This window comes from Rissa tridactyla, chromosome 1 (genome assembly GCF_028500815.1).
Source record: "Rissa tridactyla isolate bRisTri1 chromosome 1, bRisTri1.patW.cur.20221130, whole genome shotgun sequence".
Lineage (NCBI taxonomy): Eukaryota > Metazoa > Chordata > Aves > Charadriiformes > Laridae > Rissa > Rissa tridactyla.
In genome coordinates this window covers 39,929,383-39,951,519 of record NC_071466.1, presented here as the reverse complement: position 1 = coordinate 39,951,519, position 22,137 = coordinate 39,929,383, and positions in this window count along the sequence as shown.

The following is a 22,137-nucleotide window of genomic DNA, read 5'->3' as shown; positions in this document are numbered from 1 at the left end:
GACCCCAGCAGGGAATCCTGGCTGATCTTCTTCCAGTCTCAGTCTTCTCCTAAACAGGAGAGCCTATCGCCCATCTCTTCGAAGCAGATCCACTAGGTTACTGGCATGTAAGCTTGTTACAAATGAAGTATGTTGTACAGGTGCTTTAGATGTTCCTGGTGATAGCTCCTGAAAGCTATAATCATTGGTCCTTTGTTCGATGGAGACTGGGAAGTGTCTATGCTTTTCTCACACATTGTCACCTCTAGAATAAGTACAATATTGTTGGGAATTACTTCAAACAACAGGTATCTTCAGTTTCATCAGGGAACAGCAAATTTGTGTTTGAACTACAGACACCTTCTGACAAGTATTGAGGAAAGGAAGGAAAAAAGCGTCAGCCAATCTGTGGAATAGGAACATTTATTTAACAGCTTCTGACAGACATTTATTTATTATTTTTTTCCAAAAAATTAATGCATCTGACCAGTAAGTTTGGTTGGATTTTTGTTTTTCATCCTTCTGTTGTCTACAGTATAAGTAATGTAGAATCAGCCTTGATAGAAAGGTTGACATGTATTTTTAATTCTGTGCCCAAACCATGACACTCCCAAACTTTGTGAGTGTCTTGTTATGCAAAATATATTTGATGAAGAATGGTAGACCCTAGGTATCCCTCCCTCCCTCCTTTCCTCTTAGCCTGCCTTCCTTCCTTCCTTCCTTCCTTCCTTCCTTCCTTCCTTCCTTCCTTCCTTCCTTCCTTCCTTCCTTCCTTTCTTCCTTCCTTCCTTCCTTCCTTCCTTCCTTCCTTCCTTCCGTCCATCACTGTTTTCCTTTTCTTTCCTTTTTGCTTCTCAAAACCTCAACATTTATCCCTCGAACTTGTAAGTTATTACATATCACATGCAGTTTAAAGTAACCTTCACTTTAAATTCCATGGCTTTTGTTGGCTAAGTCAGTATTTCAACAGCATTATTACAGTTTTCTTTGTGCGTCAGTCAGCCACTTAGCACAGGTAAGTATATTGCAGTTCTACTTGCAGCTTAGTGGTGAATGTCACCTATTAGGCCTTTGCAAAATCCTCGCAACTGATCAGAAATTCCACTGCATGGAAAAATTGTCTATTGTTAAATAGAGCTTTAATTAGAGCTATACTTTGTTTTCAATCCAATTTAGGAACAAATACAAAAAAAGAAAGATGTAAATTTTACAATGCCTGGCAATGTATCCAATTCTGAGCTGAACAAAGAGGCTTATATGCTGAAAATCTTGTAGGAATAAAGCATGTAAGATAAATAAAAAGCTTCCAGTGCTTAATTCCAATCATCTCCACAACAACTGGAGCTGCTGATAAGACACCTACTCAGAGTAATGATGCATAATGTGAAGAAGCAATAACCCAGACTGCATAAGTATGAAGAAATGCCATTCTTTTAAAGAAAAGTGTGGCAAATGTGAAGCTCCGTTAATGTTCTGAGCCATTTTCAAAGGTATTTTTGTGAACACGGCAAATTGCCAAGGTTTAGTTTTTTCCAAATGTGATAGAGAGAACAAGAAACGTAACTAATATAAGGGTATCAAACATTTGTCCATGTACTAGCATGTAAATATTTATGTACTGTCAGTTCATTATTCGTGGAGGTTCTAATAGGAATATAAATATTATAAAGTGTGTTTATGACAGATAAATCATAGGGGTGCTGAAGTAATTTGCAACAGTAAAGCTCATTTCGGATAATTACAGAGCCCCAGAAGATTGTATTTATGTATTACAAAAGAAGGGGATGTTCAGAAGACAACTGTTTTGGGCTGCTGACATTCTGAGGAGGCTAGAGGCTTATCCTGCCTGGGACTGACTTAAGAACATATGCAAATACTAATGAAGGATTTTGTGAATAGAAGGGAGGGAAAAATCAGTGTGGTTTCAATTGCAAGGCTAACCTTATTCAGTCAAATTTCATGCAGATGAATTACTGTAACTATAGAAATAATGTAAGAAAAGATTAGTTAAGATTATGCTGGCAATAAAGATACTAATGTTTTATTACACACAGAGTTCTATTTTGCATTTTATGTGGAGGTAAATTAGACCGCAATGTTGTTTATCCTTGTTTATGAAGGCTATTTTCATATACATATTAAAGCTTATTATTGCCCTTGCTTTCACTCCCCTCCCCATCCCCATGCCCATTTTATCTATGCAAACTAAATACTTGACTCGGTACATCTTCTTCTGCAGTTCTTAAATACAGTTAAAGTTAAGAACAAAACAAAGCAACCGTTCTCTCCTCCATCCAAAAAAGGGCTAAGCAACAGAGCAATAGACTTTGGAAGGTCATATTATAATGAGATTAAAATGTAGTTCTCTGAGCTAGTGCTTAGCAGAAAATAAATGTAGTTCAGCTCTTTTCCATGAATGTTTTATTGATAAGATTAATTTAAAGTGAAACATACATTCTTCCCTTCTATGACAAGGTACTCAATGTCTATCTGGTAGATGATGGTTCAAGTAAAACACTATGAGAGGCAACAAAACTATTTTCTGAACTGCAACAAAAGAGCTTAAAATTAGAGTGAAATCTATCTCACACTTTTTTCTTCATGGTAGCAAAAGCTATCAAAGCCTTTGTTGTTCATAGATAACTTTTTTGGGTGCTAGACTGGTCGTTGGACCTTGACTGCCTTTGGAGGATGTTACACCTGGAGTGCAACATAGTGGGTATCATACCTCTTGGTCCTTTTTTTTCCCAAGCCCTGTTAAGGACTGGGTTTTTGTTTTGTTTTGTTTTAATTTTATTTGTCATCAGAAATAAATAAATCAGTCATAATAAATACAGCAATAGGCAGCTAATTGTCAAGGCAAGGGATCAGGGTCACAGCTCCCTGAAGTAGGAGTTACATAGTTTATGGGCTTCTCCACAGTGAGCGCTCTTTTACACGGAGACCACGTCTGCATAGCAGCATCTGTCCTAACGTACAGTATGTTAGAACAAGGCAAGATAGTTGTCCTCCCACAATTAAAAAAACATTGTCCTGCCTAACCCAGCTCACTCCACTCCTCCCTACAAACCCTCTGGGCTCCCTTCTGATACAACTGAGAAGTTCAGTTCACCTGCCAAGACTTGCATCTGTGGCATCTGCATGATGTGTTAAAACTCCTGCCATGGGGTAGGCCTAGAGAGACAAAATACTGGGAAACAGAAAATAGGAGTTGACTTGTTAAGTAGATACACGAATATTATAAGTATTTTCTGTTTCTAGTACTGTATCTTCCGTATGATTCAAAGAATTAATTTAGATAGCATTTAGCCATATGGAAGTTGATTTTTTTTTTCTGAGAATATAGCAGGTTTAATCGATTTTTCCATTGTTATTTTTGTATAACCTTATTATCAGTCTCTTTCTTTTCAACTGTCATCTCCTTCTCTGTGTTCTGTCTTCACCTTGTGGTTTTCAGAGGACTTTGTCATCATCCCAGTTTCAAAAGTTAACCCTTTAATCCCTGCCATTGTTTAGCTAATGTGATATTTTTTATACTAACCTTTTACCTACTAATCCTTGTATACAGATATCTTTGTATGCTCAACTAATGAACATTTATTAAAATATAATTAAAGTGAATGTGCTGAAAATCTGTTACAAAAAATAAGGAGGAAGAAAGGCAGAAGGAAACTCAGCTTATTCTCTTATACCACTTTCATTGTACTGAAAGCTGTTAAACGTTTAATCTTCTCAACTACTAGTTCTATGCTTTTAAGAGGATTATATTATTAGTAGTTTAATTATTCATTATGCAGTATTTTTCCAACTGTTACAAAGGTTTTTGTCATTTAGTTTTTAAAAAATTAATTTAATGTTTTATTCTTCTTAATAGTCACGACTCACTCTGGTTTCGCCTCTAATTTCATGAAAAATTGCTTCAAGAAGGACACAAGAAGATGCCTGTAGCAGAAGCAGATAGATCCCCTGCCAGTGTAGTGACTCAAGCCACTGGGAGCCTAGCACAATCAAGCTGTACTCCAGAGACTACGGTTTGATTACTGTCACTCCCAGTTGGATCATTAATCATAACAGTGGTAGTGACAGAAAGTTTCTTGACCTCATCGTGAAAGGCAGGGAGGCCATCCACTGGAGCAATTCATCCTCCAGGCAAAAGAAAACTGTAGGGAGGATGTCTTTTATTGTCTAGCGTGTTCTCTGTTATCCACTAATTCTAACTATATTCTTGGCAAAAATGTGAGGGCTTTAGGGAGGCAAGATCTCGCATTTCTTCTGCTCCTAGAGAAACATCTTTTGTTTCTGATCACTGAAGTACATGCTCATTTTCTCACCCTTCTGCATCCCTCAGTGTGTAGTAGCTTGGCATCGGAAGCCAGAAATGTTAAGTATCTGCAGCTGTATATAGCAACAGTGCATGTGGTTGTTATATGGAGGTTGGTTGCATGGAAAATTACTATGGGTCTCCTTCTGAACAGCAAAGCATATATCCCATACAGAACGGTTATTCTCCAGCGTCTGAGGTGTATTTACAACCCGTTGCTGCCAAAAGATTTAACCCTGAATACCCAGAGGGACGACTTCTAAAAACTGAAGATTACAAGGTAGAAAATGTCTAGGGTTTCTGATCATTTTGCTGATGGAACTGACAGCATTGCAACCAGCTTTCCAGTCCATGAAACATGTAGTACCTTTTTTTAGTCTGTAATATCTATGCCAGTCTGCTGACAGTGTCTGCTATTTGTTATGCCTTTTCATTTCCTCATGTAAAATTCCCTCATTTTCCAAGTTATTTGAGTACAACCAGTCTTCAAAGAAATTATCTCAAGCAATCTCTGACAATTAAAGCCAATTTGATTCTCATTTTCCTTCCAGATTATTTGCAAGGACTGTTACTTTTGTCAACAGAGAATCACAAAAGTGTGTTTTTAGATCTTTTTTTTTTCAGTATAAGCAAGGCCAAGCTACAAGGAATTTCTATTCTGAGACTGGGAAAATTATTAGGAATGATATCATCTTTAATGAAAAGCTTGAAAGACATGACCAAATATAGTAACATAGTACTTGCAAGTCATATGAAAAAATTTCAAAGTATCTATGCAAATAAATACTCACGTGGGAGGATAATTATCATGGGTGTGTCAAAGAGTTCCCTTTATGGCTTCATTTATTTTCTTTATTAATGACCCACATGCCACACAAAGTAGGCAATGCAATATCATTGGATGATTAACTAGAAACGCACACTTTCCAAGACCACAGAGAAGCCTTCATTGGACTGAGTGTTTTCTGCAATTTTCTAATTTATATACTGCACTGAAAGTTAATGGGTATTTAAATGGTTTTAAAAGCAGTTTGCAAAATGAATTTTTAAAAGAAATAGCCATAATAAAACTATAGTCATGAAACCTGCCTTTGCACACAGAACTACACCTTATTTGGATGGCAATATGTGAAGTGAACAGCAACTCTGATTCATACAAACATAACTGTGTAGCAAATGTCCACTAATTGACACTGGTCATGACTTTTAGTCATAGCAGAGGACCTTGAACATGTTAACTAAAGGCAACGTATGTATTATTCCTTTTTTTATTTACACAATTGGTGCTAAATTATGATAAAATAATTAATTAAATACCCATTCAGGCATGCCGAGTTATTTGATATTTAAAATACAGTATTTCAAGTACAGTATTTCAAACGCAAGCACGAGGCAGGTTCTCTTGATGCCAAACAAGCAGTGCCATGGAATTGGGCATGAAGTTCTGAGACCTAATTTTCACTGTGTTTACTTAAAACATGAACATTTGTACTTCATAGCTTACAATCCAGACTTCCACGTTTCTTGTCTTTGTTGGAAAAACAGCCAAAGATGTTATTTTAATTTTTATCTTATCTATATGATTCATATTTATATCTCCAATTGTTCAAATTTTCCCTGTAAATAGTCATTTCGTGTTAGATTCATTTGAGCTCTTGCTTAACGACTAAATCCTATCATTTTTTTACAGCTGCTGAGTCCCAGACTTCTTAAAAACTGGGTTACCGTGACCAGCTTGAATTGTCACTTCTCCAATTCTGTGCAATGTCAGTTTGCGTTTTCATATTTCACAAAATTAAAATTTTCTTTTTTCTAAAAATTCTTATTTTGCTCCTGTCATGGCTGGTTGGTCTTTGACCTGTAATTGAATATTCAGTTAGGGCTTTGTTTATTACTTTTCTTTCTGATTCTTCTCTTTCACTCTCTCTTTCTTTTTGTTTTCTTTTATTTTTTTCTTTTTAAAAAAAATATATTTTCACACAGGCAGTTCACTGCATTAACATATGTTCATGTAAAACTATTGTCAAATATCAGTATTCATACAAGTAGGTCACAGTTAAATCTTGGCTAGTGCCCAGTGTTAGCACTGTGGAAACTTCCCATATAAATAACTCACTAAAACACCTCAGTCTTAACCTCTGTCTCATCCACTGAAGTGATGTGGGTTTTACATTACAGAGAGTTTGTAAATCATACAGAAGTGACAAGCAATTATGCATTTTCTCGTTCTCTATTAAGAAACCAATACAGAGAAACCAATTAAGCAGACTTCGAAATAAAGCCCAATGAAAACTTTCCAACAAAAATAGAAAAATAATAATAATTTAAGAGAAACATATATTCTATTTATCAACCTGGAGGAGCCACAGATGAATTAATATTTGAGGGTGAATATCACCTAAAGTTTGGAAGTTTTCTTAGAAGTTTGCGTCAATATTTTGGGCTAATCTAGAAAAAAAATCTGGCCAAAAGTCCTAATAGACTTTATGTGCAAAAGTAAAAACAATTAAAAAAAATAATCTAGTGAATATAAATCTCTGATATTTTCACAAATCTAATGTTTTTTTCCAATTAATAAAATTTACTGGTGAATTAATCTCATGCACTAATACAAAATTCTTGAAAATATAAAGGTTTGACAGGCTGGAAACACTACATCAACTTTCTTGTTTCTAGTTTCCAGTTTTCTTTGCAGAACCTTTTCAGGTGTATGTAGAGATATGAGGGATTATGGAGAAGGCATAACATAGTTGAACAGTAAAAAGCAAAGGAGGAACTGGGGCGGAGAAAAGAGGAATAGAAACTTGAAGTATGATACGTACTTGCGAGGGCAGAAATAATGCTTTTATGCATTCAACAGTTCTGTGATAACAGCGTGGGTTTTGTGCTGCATGCTGAAGTGGACAAACTGAACAATCATATTCCATAATATATCACTTTGTTTTCTATGTAAAATTGTCCTGCGCAACCTGCTTTAGACATGTAACTTTCCTAGCAATTATCCCCAAAACAATTTAGGAATAGATAACTAGATTGACATTTTGTTTAATTAGCCCTATTAAAACTCAAGCTTGTGGTACACTATTGTAATAAATTTTAGTAATAAATGAAACAATGCACCAGTTCTCCCACAAAGAAAAAGCTCTTTTTGGTGGCAATTTACATCATAAACATTAAAAACTTACATCATTTGGGCCTGTAATAATAATAATGGCAATATAAATTATACGATTATCATCTTCTTATCAAATATTTTACATGCTAATACCTGAAAAGGGTATGAATTAGCATAACCTGAAGTGTTATTTGTATCCTAGTTTCCACTGAGCACTGTCCTAGAATACAAAGGTAAAGCTTTGTCATTTTGCGAGTTAAGCCACTCATAGTTTCCAGAAGCGGATCTTTCTATGAATCTTTTTCACGCGTCCTTGAAATACCCTATTGGGTTTCTAGCTGATCTGAAGTTTACCAATATGGCATGTGTTCTGTAACATGATCATAGCGGCCTTTTCCAAACACCTTAAAAAAGTCAAAACACTCATGACCTGCTCTGTTTCATTTTCCCATCTCAGACCAGTGTTTTTCTTGGTTTTGTGTGTGTTTTGTAGGTAAAATACCGCAGCATGTAATCTAGAAGCAGCATAATTTGTGAAAATTCTTAAAGTGCTTTTGGAAACAAGTCCCATAAATCTGAGGTTATTCCTGAGGACTTTCATCCAAAAATTATTTATTACAAAAGGCTGTGTCTAAAATTATGAATGTCTCATGGACATAACTTTCTTACTTTGACCTGAAGTGGCTTTGTTCTGGAAGTATGTGTCTGCACTTTCTCACAAAACTGTGCTATACAAAGAGTGATCGCTTCTCCCTTTTATCCAACAGCCCTGCAGGTATCCGAGACACCCACATAAAAGCAGCTGACTCAAGTTCTGGCCCTTCCCTGGCTAGGAGATTCTGAGGATATGAACATTTCTCTTTTGCATACCTCATCACCAAGCTCATGAGGTTGTTGGGGCAATATTCTTCTGACGTCCTGTTTTTGAAGTTGTTCCATTTTGCATAGAGTAATTAAGGATTCACAGGCCTAGCGCAAGCAAGAAGGAGAAACTATATGGTGCTATGTGGTAGGATTAGTGTGCTATTTTCATAGAATCATAGAATCATAGAATCTTCATGGTTGGAAAGGAGCTTTGGGATCATCGAGTCCAACCAAACAACCTACAATCTCTGCCACTAGAGCATGCCCTGAAGTGCCACATCTAGACGTGTCTTAAACACCTCTAGCGGTGGTGACTCAACCACCTCCCTGGGCAGGCCATTTTGGAGATTTCTGATCTTTAGATGCCCTAATAAATTACAGACTTCTGAAAGCTTTAATCTTTGTGTCATATCTATTGCTCCAGACAAAAAAAAAAAAAAAGAAAAAGCATTTAAGTCATGATTTTACTCTTCAACATCACATGGTAGGTAAATTAAAGACACAAACTGACTGACTTAAGAGGGTTTCTAAAGGGTGCTTTGATTTGTATCACAGCAAATGCACAAATTTAGTAAATATATTACCTTGCCTGCATTTCAGTGTGTAACTTTTCTTACCAGACAACAGTGTTCATTGAATTGGTGTCATAACTTCCAGGATGCCTGAAAATCTTCAGATCATGCTTTTTTAGTAAACCAGAGAATTCTTCATTCTCTGCACGCTTTCTATAATTTTCATTGGTTTTAAAACTAAATTAGCTATTCCCCTTCACTCTCATCTGGGCAACCAAAGTCTCATGGTCTATTTCCTTCTATCTACCAGGCAGAATATGCAACTTTTGTATCCTTTCCAAGCAGATTCTTTTCATTCTTACACTATCTCATCTCATCTCATCCCATCCCATAAATTTCTTTTCAGAGAAGAGTAAAATCTTCTCTTACTTCTAGTCAATTTTCAAAAACATAACCGATGTGCAAAAATTAATATTTTCTCCTGTCTCTAATTTGGATGTATGCATGCTAGTAGCTTTTGCAGCAAAGGTGAATATACCCCGGCATTTCATGATACAGTCTAAAAATGAAAATTCACCATGGGCAAATTCCCAAAATTTTTCATGCTCCCTCAGTCTTAATTCCAGTACAGGCAGTTATAAATCCTGCTTTCTCTTGTGCAGGTGAGTGAGGCTTTTAGGATCAAAAACTCTCCATAACTAAGCAAATATATATATTTTTAATCTCTGCTGGTTTTGTCCTCCTAATTATCAATCACTTGTTAAAATGTAATACTTTAAAAGAATGTCCTTTCGCAGATACATTGGGAGGACATAGCTTTTTACATAAATGCATAAGTTCTGATATATCCATCATGAAACCCGCAGTAAAATAATAAGTTTTCCTTATAGTGTGCTCTGTTTGCTTGAGTCTACTTCTTTGTATTTTTTATTTTGAGGAGTCAACAAAATCAAAGTATCACTAAAACAAATCAGCATACTTCTCCCGCTCCATTTCTGTATCTTTTTAACTTTAAAGATGAGGCCTAGGGAGGTTGGCAGTGTCGCTGTGCAATCTACTTTGCAAAATCTGTATTGTGATGTATGACATGCAAGGAAGTAGGCAGCCAAAGATACAGAAAAAGATTGGGAAATTACTTTCTATATTGAACTGCTCTATGCAGTGAACACTGATTTTCTGTTATATCCTGCAGCTATCTTGTCATAATAATTTTTTTTGTAAGTCCTTTCCTTTTGTTTCTAGATTTTCCAAGACTTAGCCGCCTGTCTGAAAGAAATAAACGGTAACTCTGGAAATTCTTTGGTACAGTATGAATACCGATTAATTTTCTGATGTATTTTTAGTCATGTTCCATTAAATATGTAAAATGATGAGTTGCTAGTGTTGGTGAGAGGGGGAAGTGGAATATAATTAATAGATGAAAGAATGCCCCTTCAAAATGTAGCTGCTATAAGTACACTTGGCTGATCATGAAATTTCTAATTCCAGCCCTCATATCTATATTTTAGATTGACTATACCCTGGGGCCTCAGAAGTGAGCTTCATTTACTGAAAAGTCATGGGAAGTCATGTTTATTGTCTCAGCAGGTAGCTGCACTTGAAGTGTAATGCTGAAAGACAAGAGAAAACAGAGACCAGTTTATATTATTAGAGGCACACTGTAGCTTCCCGACAGACGTGTGTGGCAGGAAAGAAAAAAAGAGGAAAAAAAAAAAAAAAGAGAATAACACTCCCATCAGATTCTATCAAGCTTTAAATATTTCTCCTTAAATACGTCAACCTAAGCTCTTCAGTGTTCCCAAACACATGAGAAAGGTGTAAGCAATCTCTTCTGTGGAAGGAAACGTGACCAATCTCACTCTCTAAGAAACTCTTGTCTATGAGGTTTTGTGTAGGCTGTAAGCATTTCAGCTTTATCCCTCAGACTCATATCAGTTCTTCCACCATACACATGGAAGGATTTGTGTATTAAAACTGACTACAGTAATGAAATATTTGTTTATTCAATTTCAGAAAGGATACTTATCTCTCTGAGGTTGCAAAGCAAAACATTATGTTAACATATTTCATATATGTGGGCAGCAGCAAGGCAACCCTAGACAGTCTGCTCTCTTTCTGTCACGTAATGTTCTTAGCGCCTAATAACACTGTGATAAAGGGGCTGTGCTGTATCTGTGTAGCCATGTTTATTGCCATATGGTAGTTCCCAAATTACATTGCACTCTGATGAGTAGAGATTGGCCAAAATGGTCTGGCTGGCTCCCAGCATCGAGCAGTTGCTGACAGGGCTGGTGCGCCCTAATGGTGGCGATACAGCTGGTAATACAGCATTTTCATCAAGTTACCTTCACTGCCAGCTACTATTTTCTACAGTTACAAAAGGACATTTCTTGTTTACCTTTATTATTAATTATTACATATCCCTAAGACACATCACCCATGCTTCTGCTAATAATACCTTCCCTGGGGTATAAAATTAACTAATTAATCCATTAACTAATTAATCCAAATCCTTGACAAAGTTCATTCGAGGTGTCCTATTAAGAATGTCAGTCATATTAGTTACTCTAACCCTGTGGCTTTTGGGTTTGTTGCCCGTATTTCTGGGAGAAGTAGAATATATAATTTTTTTGAACATGAGCTTCACAAGATTGAGTGGGATGAGCCAGAAAAAAATGCTAAACTTAGAGCAGCACTCCAAATGATCTATGTGTTTATTATGCTTCTTAACACCCCGACCTAAAATAAACAATGCACCTCACCACAGCTTTTCTGACCATTTTGTAGGCTTTACTGAGTCTTTTGTGACATGCCTGCTACTAAATTGCTGCATCTTTATCTAAATAAACCTAGTCCAATCCTGACCTGATCTAATAATTTTTGTCAGCCCAGCCAAACATTCTTGGTATGTTGACATGTTCAGACTGCAGATTTCAGTGTGATGTAAAGGCATCTAAACAAGCTGTAAGTCAACTATCTCATATACTAGAAATAGTTCTCTTTTGGAGCTGAAGGTTGCTTTGTAAGCTAACCTGACTTCTTGGAAAAATGAATGAGTTTACATTAATTCTTTGATATGTAGACAGCTATAGTACAGTGCCATCAGTGATGTCGATGTAACCTATATTAGGGCACATTTCTGTACTCGTAATAAACTCAAAAGCTACAAGATTAAGGCATATCTCTCTGTAAAGAGAAGCACTTGCTTTGTGCTTTATTGAATTGTACACAGAAAACCATAATTGCATCTCTTCATATTCCGTTATCCCACAGTGGATTATCACTAATATAATTTACAAAATGTTTCCAGAACTGAAATACACTGGAAAAGTCAGAAGGCTTACACTAGTTCTTGAATTCATGAGGGAATCTTAGCACTTCATAAGCTTTTGTTTCTTAAGACTAAAACTGTAAAACATTCTGTGAAACAGAAAGATGTTAAGATTTTATAGATGTTGAAACTTATTTAATAGTGTTCATGAAGTATTTTTATGTCTTAACTAGAGCTGTGCGAATAACCGATTTTTTAGCTGAACTTAACATTCCAGAGAAAAGCATGAGACAATCCTCTCTGCTCCTTCTAGCGTTAAAAATCTAAAAAAATTATGTCGCTCTGAACAAAAGATTTCTGTTGGCTTAAATTAATTTAATTTTTCTTATCAATGTCTATTTCTTTTAAAAATTATATTTAGTAACAGAAATATGATGAAATTAAATATTTTTTCTTTCTAAAAATGCTTTCTTATATTTTTTAGGGTAAAGCTATTAGCCAAACACTGTTTAAATTAAAAAAAAAAAATATTTCTAAGTTCTTTCAGGAATATTTTTTTTTCCACACAAATTCTTCCTCTAAACATATGGTGTTATAAAATACTTATGATTATGACTAAAACTTCTTATTTTTTAAGTCCTATGCGTGAATTGTAGCCCTTAGCTTCAGAAAGGTTTTCATTAGATGAAATGAAAAACTCCTTTTGAGTAAAATCAATGAAAAACTATGAAAAGTCCTGTTATGCTTTTTCAACAATGTTCTGTCATGAACATTGCTCTCCAAATCCTCTGCTTTGTTGCAATCCTCTAGCTCTATGCATCCTCTTGACTCGCTCTTTGTCAGAAGCGCCTGTTTCCATGCCTAGGATCCCATATATCCTTCCTTTGGTCCTAATGCATCACATGTGAGTGTCAGAGATAATGGGTATCTAAAAGGAAGGCTTCCAGCCAGCTCTGATATGGCACAGCTGTGACCTTGAGTCAGACTGCTGGGAAAAGAGCTGTGTCTTGGGCCCTCTTTGCTCAGGAGCTGTGCTAAAACTGAGATACTCGGTCTCAGAGCTGTTGTGCCTGGCCATGCATCTCACTGATCCTGGTCCTGACCTGCTGACTCGAATTCCTGCCCTGACCCTGGATCCGTCTCATCATGGTGATGTGACAGTGATCCGTCTCATCACGGTCATGTCTAGCCTGGCTGCTAGACTGTTGGCTGAACTGGGTTACTGTCACAGGACTTGCTCGGTGTCCACGTCCCTTGTCAGCCGGGTCACTGCCCTGCCTGCCTTGCTGCTGATCATGGCTCCCAGCCCTCCTTCCCTGGCGGAGCAGCCCACTCCTGTCGCTCCTTGACAGTGGGGCTCACTAAATGAGACCCTACTACTCTATTGCTGCTCTATTCCCTTAATGTGGCTGTATCAAAAGACATAGTACTTTCCAGAAATAAAACAAGTAGCAAAAAAAAAAAAAAAAAAATTACAAACAAATTTCTGCTTAGGACTGAAGCAGCAAAGAGAGCACTAGATAGCTACTCCAGTACATTCAAATGGCCAACCCTCCCATACTGATTAAGACGTCCTTCGCGGGAGCGAGAGACAGTTACTGTAAAGGGCCTATAGGTTACAACCCTCACAGACACATGTTGCTAAGGAGAATCGAAACGCTGTCAGAAAATTACTTGGCATAATGAAAACATCACTTGATTATCATTCATTCAGTAATATTATTTTCATTAAGTAAATGGAGATTTCAAGAGCTTTCATGCCTCAGTCTCTCAGAAAAGAACACCGAAAAGCTGACCCTCAGCATGAATGTGAGCTAATAAAAGCTTTCCCAAATTGGAGGTAGGCAGTGGTGTCTACCAAGGTGATGTTTGTCACTGTTTGAATTGACCTTTCTGTGAAGCTTGAAAACCAATTCAGATGTGATTGCAAAAGCTGCCTTTTGGTAATATCCTATTTTATTGACAAAAGGGGATGGGGTCAACTCATTTTCATAACAATCTGCTTGCAGAAATCCTTAACCACTCTATCATTTACAGTTGTTTTGCAATATGGCCTATGAAAATATGACTGGACTTAAAGTAGGCAATAAGAAAGGGGAAAATGACAACTTCTGGGTTTTTTTAATAGCTGTTAAAAAAAAAAAATGTCTACCATTAACGAGCAAAAAAAAAGATAAACAACTTAATTTTTTTCTCTGTCAATTAATCTGTTCTAGCTTTGAAATGTTGCCTCCTTTAAAAGAAAATAGTTCTTATTGAAACCTTTCAGAAATGAAACAAATAGAAAAAGAAAATAAAAAAGATACAAAGCAAAGCAAGCAAGTGGTTTTCAAAAGCAGACACATTTGAAAGGCTCTTTTTTTTGTAGAAGTCAGCAATGGCTAGTGACAACGTGTGATAAGTGGTTGTCAGGACGCCTGGTTCTGGTTTTGGTTCACTGCTTACAATTATGGTTTCAGTGAATTTATTCTTTTATCTGATTTTGGATTATCCTAGTTCAAGTTATAATTTTCACTGATTAGTTATTATTCGTAATTGGTGAACGAATCATTTGCTTGGACAAATTGCTGCTTATCAATTGTTCCTGAAGAGTTCACTACAAGTTATTTGTAATTTTCTCTCTGAGTTGCATGAATGGTTACCTATGTCACATAGCAATATTTTTGGTCCCTGATGGGATGAAATAAGCTTTCAGAGCTACTGTGCCTGAAGAAAAAATCCTGCAGTTTTGATTCTTGCCATTAAGAGTTGTTAGAGCAGATTGATCTTTGAGCGTCAGGAATGACAGGTAGAGGTAACATGCAGGCACAGGATACTTTAGGATATTTGAAATATTTTGGTGACTTCCCTTAGCCCAACACAGGACATCCCCTTGTATGGATCCCAGATTTAGAAAACGTCTAATGAAACTCCTAAGTAGATTTCTCAGCTGCTTTATAGTAATTTATTCACTTTTCTTTTGTCATATTTAAGTCCAGCAATTCACACCACGCATATTTTTAACAAAAAAGCTGAAACTAGGTGTGTGCTTTCTTCCCTTGCTTCGATCTGTAGCTGGAACAAAACACCAGAGTGTTTAGGAAGCTGCTGTGTCATTTCTCCATCTTATAAATAGTAGATCACTTTTATATATTGGCTGAAGAAGGGCATGGATTGAATACTCCTCTCTTTACTTAGTGTCGTGCTGTCACAAGCTATTCTCTATTCTTAGCACCATAAATGTGCACAGTGGTCTTTGTCTCGTATTGAATGTGTTAGTGCCAGGTCTCTTCTTTAGGCTTTTAGAGAACAACATCTTACTGCTCCGTTAAGTATTCCAAGCTAAATAAAACCGAAAGGTCATCTATTCTGTCAGTGCTTAGTTGTGTTCAAGCAATCAGCAGAACTACCAGATGCATCCTTGGTCCTCAGTGTCTTCCAGGATGTGGGGCCCTCTTGAATTCTTGTGGTGGTATCACTTCACTCCATGACTTCTGTCTTCCGCTACTGATGCTCATTGTTTACTTTGGCCCCCTTTGCTTAGATAGGAGCCTTCCTCCTTCCTTTTCCTTTACTCTTTTTAAAAGCACAGTACCTACATTCATATGCTCTCTTGCCTGCGCAAATCTTCTCTACGTTTTCAGTTTTTGAATTTTGAATAAAATCTTACTCCCTTCAATGCTTGCAAGAACAAGCCCAGCAACTATAAGCCAAATTAACTAGCAAGTGCTCTTATTTGCAAGCGTGCTTAGTAATTTTTCTTTTGCTGTATTTCCCTGGTCCAGTGTAACTCTCTCAATAAACGGGTCACGAGGACTCCAGGGACTCTCCTGCAGAAAAGGAAACGGTCTCTGTTCCGGAGTTTAAAAGTGCTTTACTCCAGCTGAGGATCTAGACATCTCTTTTTAATTACAAGTTTTGTGATTACTTCTTCAATAATGCTCCTTCCAAAAAGCGTTATTTCATTAACACAATGTTAGCCAATTCAGCTTTTTTAAAAACCAAACATACCCCAAAATGTTTGTTTTAATTAATTATAAAGGGCAAAACCAGGAAAACAAGCAAATATTAATAAACGACGGCAGTCTTGAAAAGGGCAAGAGGGAGATTAATACACGTATGTACTATTGCATAGGGAGAAGCATTTTAAATAGAGCTGTGTGCAGAGTCAGACACAATGGAATATCCATTCTTGCAAATTGTTCTCAGTAAATCTATCTAATCTATTTATTTATCCTCAGATCATGCACATTTAGATCAGAGTTCTGCCAGCTGAGTTAATAATTCTTATCTGAAAGTAATTACGTTGGTCCATAAGTTTTCACCACTGTGTTGTTCCACATCATATCAAACTGTGTGATGTCTCATCACATTAGCATAAAATGCATTGTGATGGTGCACAGCATGGTGTGGTGGCAGACTAGCAATGATGCAGCATTCCTAACGGTAGTGAACTAGTAAGTGTCACTGGTATTTAGAAACTTGTGCATACTGCAGTTCGATTACTGCCTAGAGGATTTGGTTTTTATCCTTTCCTTTACATTTAAAGGACTTGAACTGGATGTTAACTTTTATGACCCAGATTTGGTGCTCTGGAGAAGCACTGTTAGAAGCCCAAAAGACTTCAAACCTACCTTTTAGTTACAAAAATGTGTCAGTTATGAATTTATTGACCATCTGTCAGACTTCACTCACTACTAGCTAGCTGTCATTGTTTGTTATTTGATGCTCTTCTATAATGACTCACTGCAGGGAGCTACCAGTATCTCCATCACAGTGATTAATGAGGTCACTGTCTATCCACAAGCATCTCAGCCTAAAATTATTTCTAGTCGCTATTAGCTAGTATGCCAGGTCAGATGAAAGTAATGTGTTTATAGATAATATTTTCCCCTGATAATAATATTCACCTGTTGTGAAGATATTTGGCTGATTATTTTCCATTAGTATTTTTCTTTAATTGTATTTGAGATGTCTTTTAAACCAGCCCCATTCGAAATCATCTCACGTGCGGTAAAAACAACTGTAACAACTGAGTTCCAGTACTCTTCTATTTCTCGGTATTCCGTATGCATATTTGGTACATTAATATTTATTTTGTGCTTATGATATTTTTGTAGATAGATAAAAGTTTGAAATTCTCTCATTGTTACTGCTGTTACTGTTGTAGTTTTAAGATAGTGGTGCTAGCCACAACCCAGAATGGGAATCCAGCAAGCAAGCACAGGGTGATAGGTTTTCCTGCCTTGCAAAACCTACGAAGTTTCCCTAATATTGTTTTTTAGAACAGTAGTTCCTCAGGGACCCCATGAAGACTAAAACTCCATTATGCAATGGATTTACTAGTGTACAAGAAGATATAATTCCCATCCTGGGAAGTTTAAAATCAAAAGAGGCAAGCTTTATTGTGTTAGGGACCAAAAAGAAGGATAAAATATTTCAGCAGAATTAGAGAAGGATTTTCTTGTCATTCAAGTGTCATAGTAAGAGAAACATAAGGGCTTATCTCCAGCAAATTATTTAGGGCTGTGCAAAATGTCCTTTCTGAACTGATAGATTTATTTTGGGTACTTTTTGTAGAGGCTAAGACAAAAATGGTTCAGATTCAGAAAGTAGAAGCAACAGTGTGAGTTTCTGTTCTTCTCCCTACCCAATGCACTTTTCATGTGGTGGCACAGCAAAGAGGGGACTTATCCAATATAAGGGAACTGTCAGATTCAAATCCTTTCTATTCGAAAGTGATTTAGCACAATCCTCCTACAGCAGAATGACAAAAAGAACTTGTGAGATGCATCAGATCTTTCTTTTGTCACTTTAGTTTTGTGTAAATTTTTGGAAAAGTTTGATAAAAACTGCAAAAAATTTTGGCTGCCTTAAATTCCACACTTGGTGGGCTCACCCAAGATTTGCCAATTTACACTCTTATTTGGACCATCGAGTCTATATTCTGTACTCATAAAATAATTTCTGAGGATGAACGTATCAACATTGGCGATATGCTAAAATACTATAATGGCATAGGCCATGTACATAAAGGAAGGCAATGATATGCAACAATGTTTAAATGTTTTGTGTCAAATTGAAAGTTTTTCACGAATATTCCAATCACTCATTAGTCAGTAGAAAATGTTACCAAACAGAATTAAATTAATGCAAAATATGTGTTTTATCAGTTCATTTTTTTAGATCTTAACAATGAAAATGCTTTTCAAATGTTTCCTTTTATGATGATCGTTATCTTCTGTTCTAATTTATTCTTCTTACCAGAATACCTTGCCATAACTATTTTTAATTGTTAGACTAATTGGCTTTTCTACTAAGATATGATAATGAAATTCCTTTCTTTTCTAAAGCCTAATCACAGGTCCACACTGAAACCCAGGTAATTTTACAGAGGTTATATATTCTTTTCTCACCACCAGGTCTGTCAGTTTGCTCTTTCTGCAGTGAAAAACCTTCACTGCACTGAACAAACTGTTTATCCAAAAGAACCCGGTGAGGCTTGGTGAGAAATCCCTGGTAAGACACAGGATACAGCAAGATTTCTGTGCAGTACTGAAAAAAGGAGAAGAGATGTTTGCCTACAGACAATTCGGAGATGAAGATGGACAAAGCTGGAGAAACAGCACACTTCCCCTGCTGTGTGGAAGGAGCTAAAGGATAGGAAAAGAGGGTTCAGAAAGCAGTAGAAACCTTTTTTTTCAGGGCTGAATTTAGAAGAAAAGGAGGAACGAAAGCTAAGACAACAGTCTTACGTGCCAATTACTCAGTGCTAAAGAGCAAGGGGTAGAGAGACCAAAGGGTATGGGAAAGTTGTTCAGGTGATAAGAAACTGAAGGGGTACTAGCAACTGGCAAGCCTGATATGGGGAGGAGATGATAATTGTGGAAAGAGTCTGAGGAGTCCTGCTCAAAGGTCTCCAGAGAAAGGCCTGAGAAGTAAGTTTAGTTAATCAAATGTAAGTATAGTTAGTCAAAAATTAACCATATAATCCATGTAATGTTGTACCTGGGACTTCTTAAAATTGATGCCTCGTGGGTCAAACAGATTTTATGGTGATATTATGAAGGATATTTTTTGTACTGCTGGAGGAAATGCTCCATACAGAAGTGGTTCTAAGGTTGCAAAGAGCTATAGGGTTGTGCTGGAAATACTCTTGATAAAAGAGGAAGATACATTAAAAAAAAATCATGAGGGCTGAGAACTGCACCTACACACATCCAGAACACACAAAAATCACCAATTTGTTGACAGTTTATTGACAGGACTCTATTTTAAGGCAAGTAGAGTACTTGGTTGCTTCCATAGCTTACTGGAAGAGCAGTCAAGATTTTCCTTTCTCCCTCAGCTTTTGAGATGTAACTTTGGAAAATGGAAGGGAGAGAAAAATTGTCTAATGCTATTCTCACAAAGAAAGAGGGAACAGAGAGAACCTGATAGAGGTAATCTGTTGTCTCTCTCCTCTTTCTCTGAAATACTAGTTTGGAAAAGATGGGTGAATAACTTTCAGAGGAAAAGTTAAAAAAAAAAAAAAAGAAATGGAGAGAAATCTGAGGTACATATTTCACTGCTCAGGTGGGGAAAAGGTGGTGATTTGGATGGATACTGGTGATGCAGAAGCAGAATTAATATGGGGAGGCTGGGGAAGATATAGTCTTGTGGTTCCTCTCAATTTATGACTTGGGTGACACTTTACAATATGATGCAATGAATCAGAAATTGTTCAGTGAATGTTTAACTCCCCTTAACATATAAATTTGGCAGAATGAGCAACATTGCGACTTCCACATGGTCTGAAGGCGGCCCAGGGTTATTTTGAAAAAGCTAGTCAGAGAAAAATGTACAATATAGCCTTAAGATAAATCTAATAACTGGCAAGGGGGCGAAAGCTTTGACTCCACTTTTTCGAACCTTAGGGTGGGTAATACTGTACTTTGACAGAAAATACCCAAACAGCTCTAGTAGACTGTATATTCTCAACTTAATTAAAATAATTTTAGAAGATAACATATGTAATACTGAATCAGTCAAATATAAAGGCAAATTCCAATTTCAAGAGATACTCCTTTTCTTAATTCTTTTCATTTCTCAGTCTGTTTACTAGTTAAAAGCCATTTGTTTAGCTTTATAATACCACAGAATTGGCATTTTTATTGTAAAGAATAAAGAAGTTCTTGTTTCATCAAAAGCTTTACTGTGCAGAGCTGTAGGAAACTTGTACAATCTCTTTCCTTGCATTAGCTATTCTATTTTTATTTTCCTTTGTTTGGTATTGTTTTCCACCATACAGCTTTGTCTCATGCAGATTGTCAAATTTGTTAGGACTCCTTATTTGTTTGAAATTTTTCTACAAGCAGTTCTAAAAATATATCCCCAGAAGATATGACTTGTATGATGATAACCTAGACTGCAAGAAGGGACACAACTGAATAACAGAAAACTAACTAAATAAAACTAACATTTATTTCATGTGCATAAATCCACTGGGAATTCTTCCTTTACGTGAGTTACTGAATTTGAGGGGATCCAGTTATTTATTATGACAGGTTGTAATTAGTCAGCATGCTGCTTACATTTGCTTAAGATTCTTCTGCTCGCTGGAATACAGAAAATATTTGAACGAAAGGAAGCCATAGGACCTTTGACTGACCTAACCCACTCATCTGTCTGGAGATATTAGTGGATTCGCTGTTTATGTGAGCAACTGGTTTCAGGAAAAATGCTGTAAAACACAGCTTTGCTCTGACTACTGTCCCTGTCATTGCTTTACTGATGTTATTTATTACAGTATAATTTTATGTTATAAGATTATTTAGGGTAGATTTTTTTTTTAATTATTATGTATTTCTGCAATTCCTAGCACAAGGGGAGCCTGAAATGGGGACTTGTAGCTCTACTATTATACAAATAATAACACCAGTTAACAGCCTTTTGTCTCTGAGGCATTAAGACTACAAATTGAGCTGTGTTAATGACTAATTAGTGTTTTCAGCATCCTCCCATTGCACAAGTCAAGTAAAAGGTAATTTTCTTGGTTTTTTTTTATTTATTCTCCCCAAAGACGAACATTTTATTACATTAAATCTCTTAATATTTTTTGGGAAAAAAGGTGAAATTTTGTTTTAAATTTGAGAACAGATCCCATTTAACTTGAGAAATTTCCGGCTATGGGAACTTGTGTTATCTTTTCTCTGCATTGTGGAAAATCCAGTTATGACAAATTATGCTAATGAAACAATGAGATAAATATTCTATATGACATTGTCTATAGATGGAAATAGAAGAATAGATTCCATTACCTGTACCTGGTCATTGCAGGGTCCATGTGACCTTAAACACATAGTATTTCCCATAAACGTTCCACATTCCAGCAGGCTAACTAACTTGTCAGGTTTGGGGCAATTAGAAAAAAGTGAAAGAAAAGGAAAAAAAAAACCAACCTTGACTCAATTTGGTAAAGAGACTATAAAAGCAGAAAGGGGTCTGAGAGGATGTAATGGATCTGAACATGGATAGTTTTACATGCTTGAAATTTGTTTTTAAAATCATTTCAGTTCACTGTCTTCTGGACCATAACTTTAAATGTTTTTGTTCGTTTGTTCGCCCCCCCCCTGCTCCCCAGGTATGAATATTATTAATGAATTTAGAAGAAAAAAACTATGGAATGCTCTTAATAGTATTTTTAATTAAAAAAAAAACCACAAAATTAAATGTTATTCTGAAATGAGAGAAAACTTTTTCTTCCTTGGATTCATTACAGGTTTCTTTCCGGCCCTCCCCCCCCCATTTCTTTCCATATCCTTCCCACTTTGGAAATTTGTTCTCAAACCTACCTTGCTCATCTTAACAGCTACAGCTCACGTACTAAGGCAATACAGTCTTTAAAGATCAACTTTAGATTAAAAGTTTCTTAAAAACAAAGAACAGGCACTTAGAAAAAATAAAGAGTTTATTTAAGCAGATGGATAATCTTTGCTGACTGCTCAGAAAACTTCTGGAGGACAACAATATTTTACCTGAGGTTTCCAGAAAAAGAATAGCCCGCTTTTGCTTTTCTGTATTCCAGATAAACTTAACTCATCTATGTTCTGCAAAA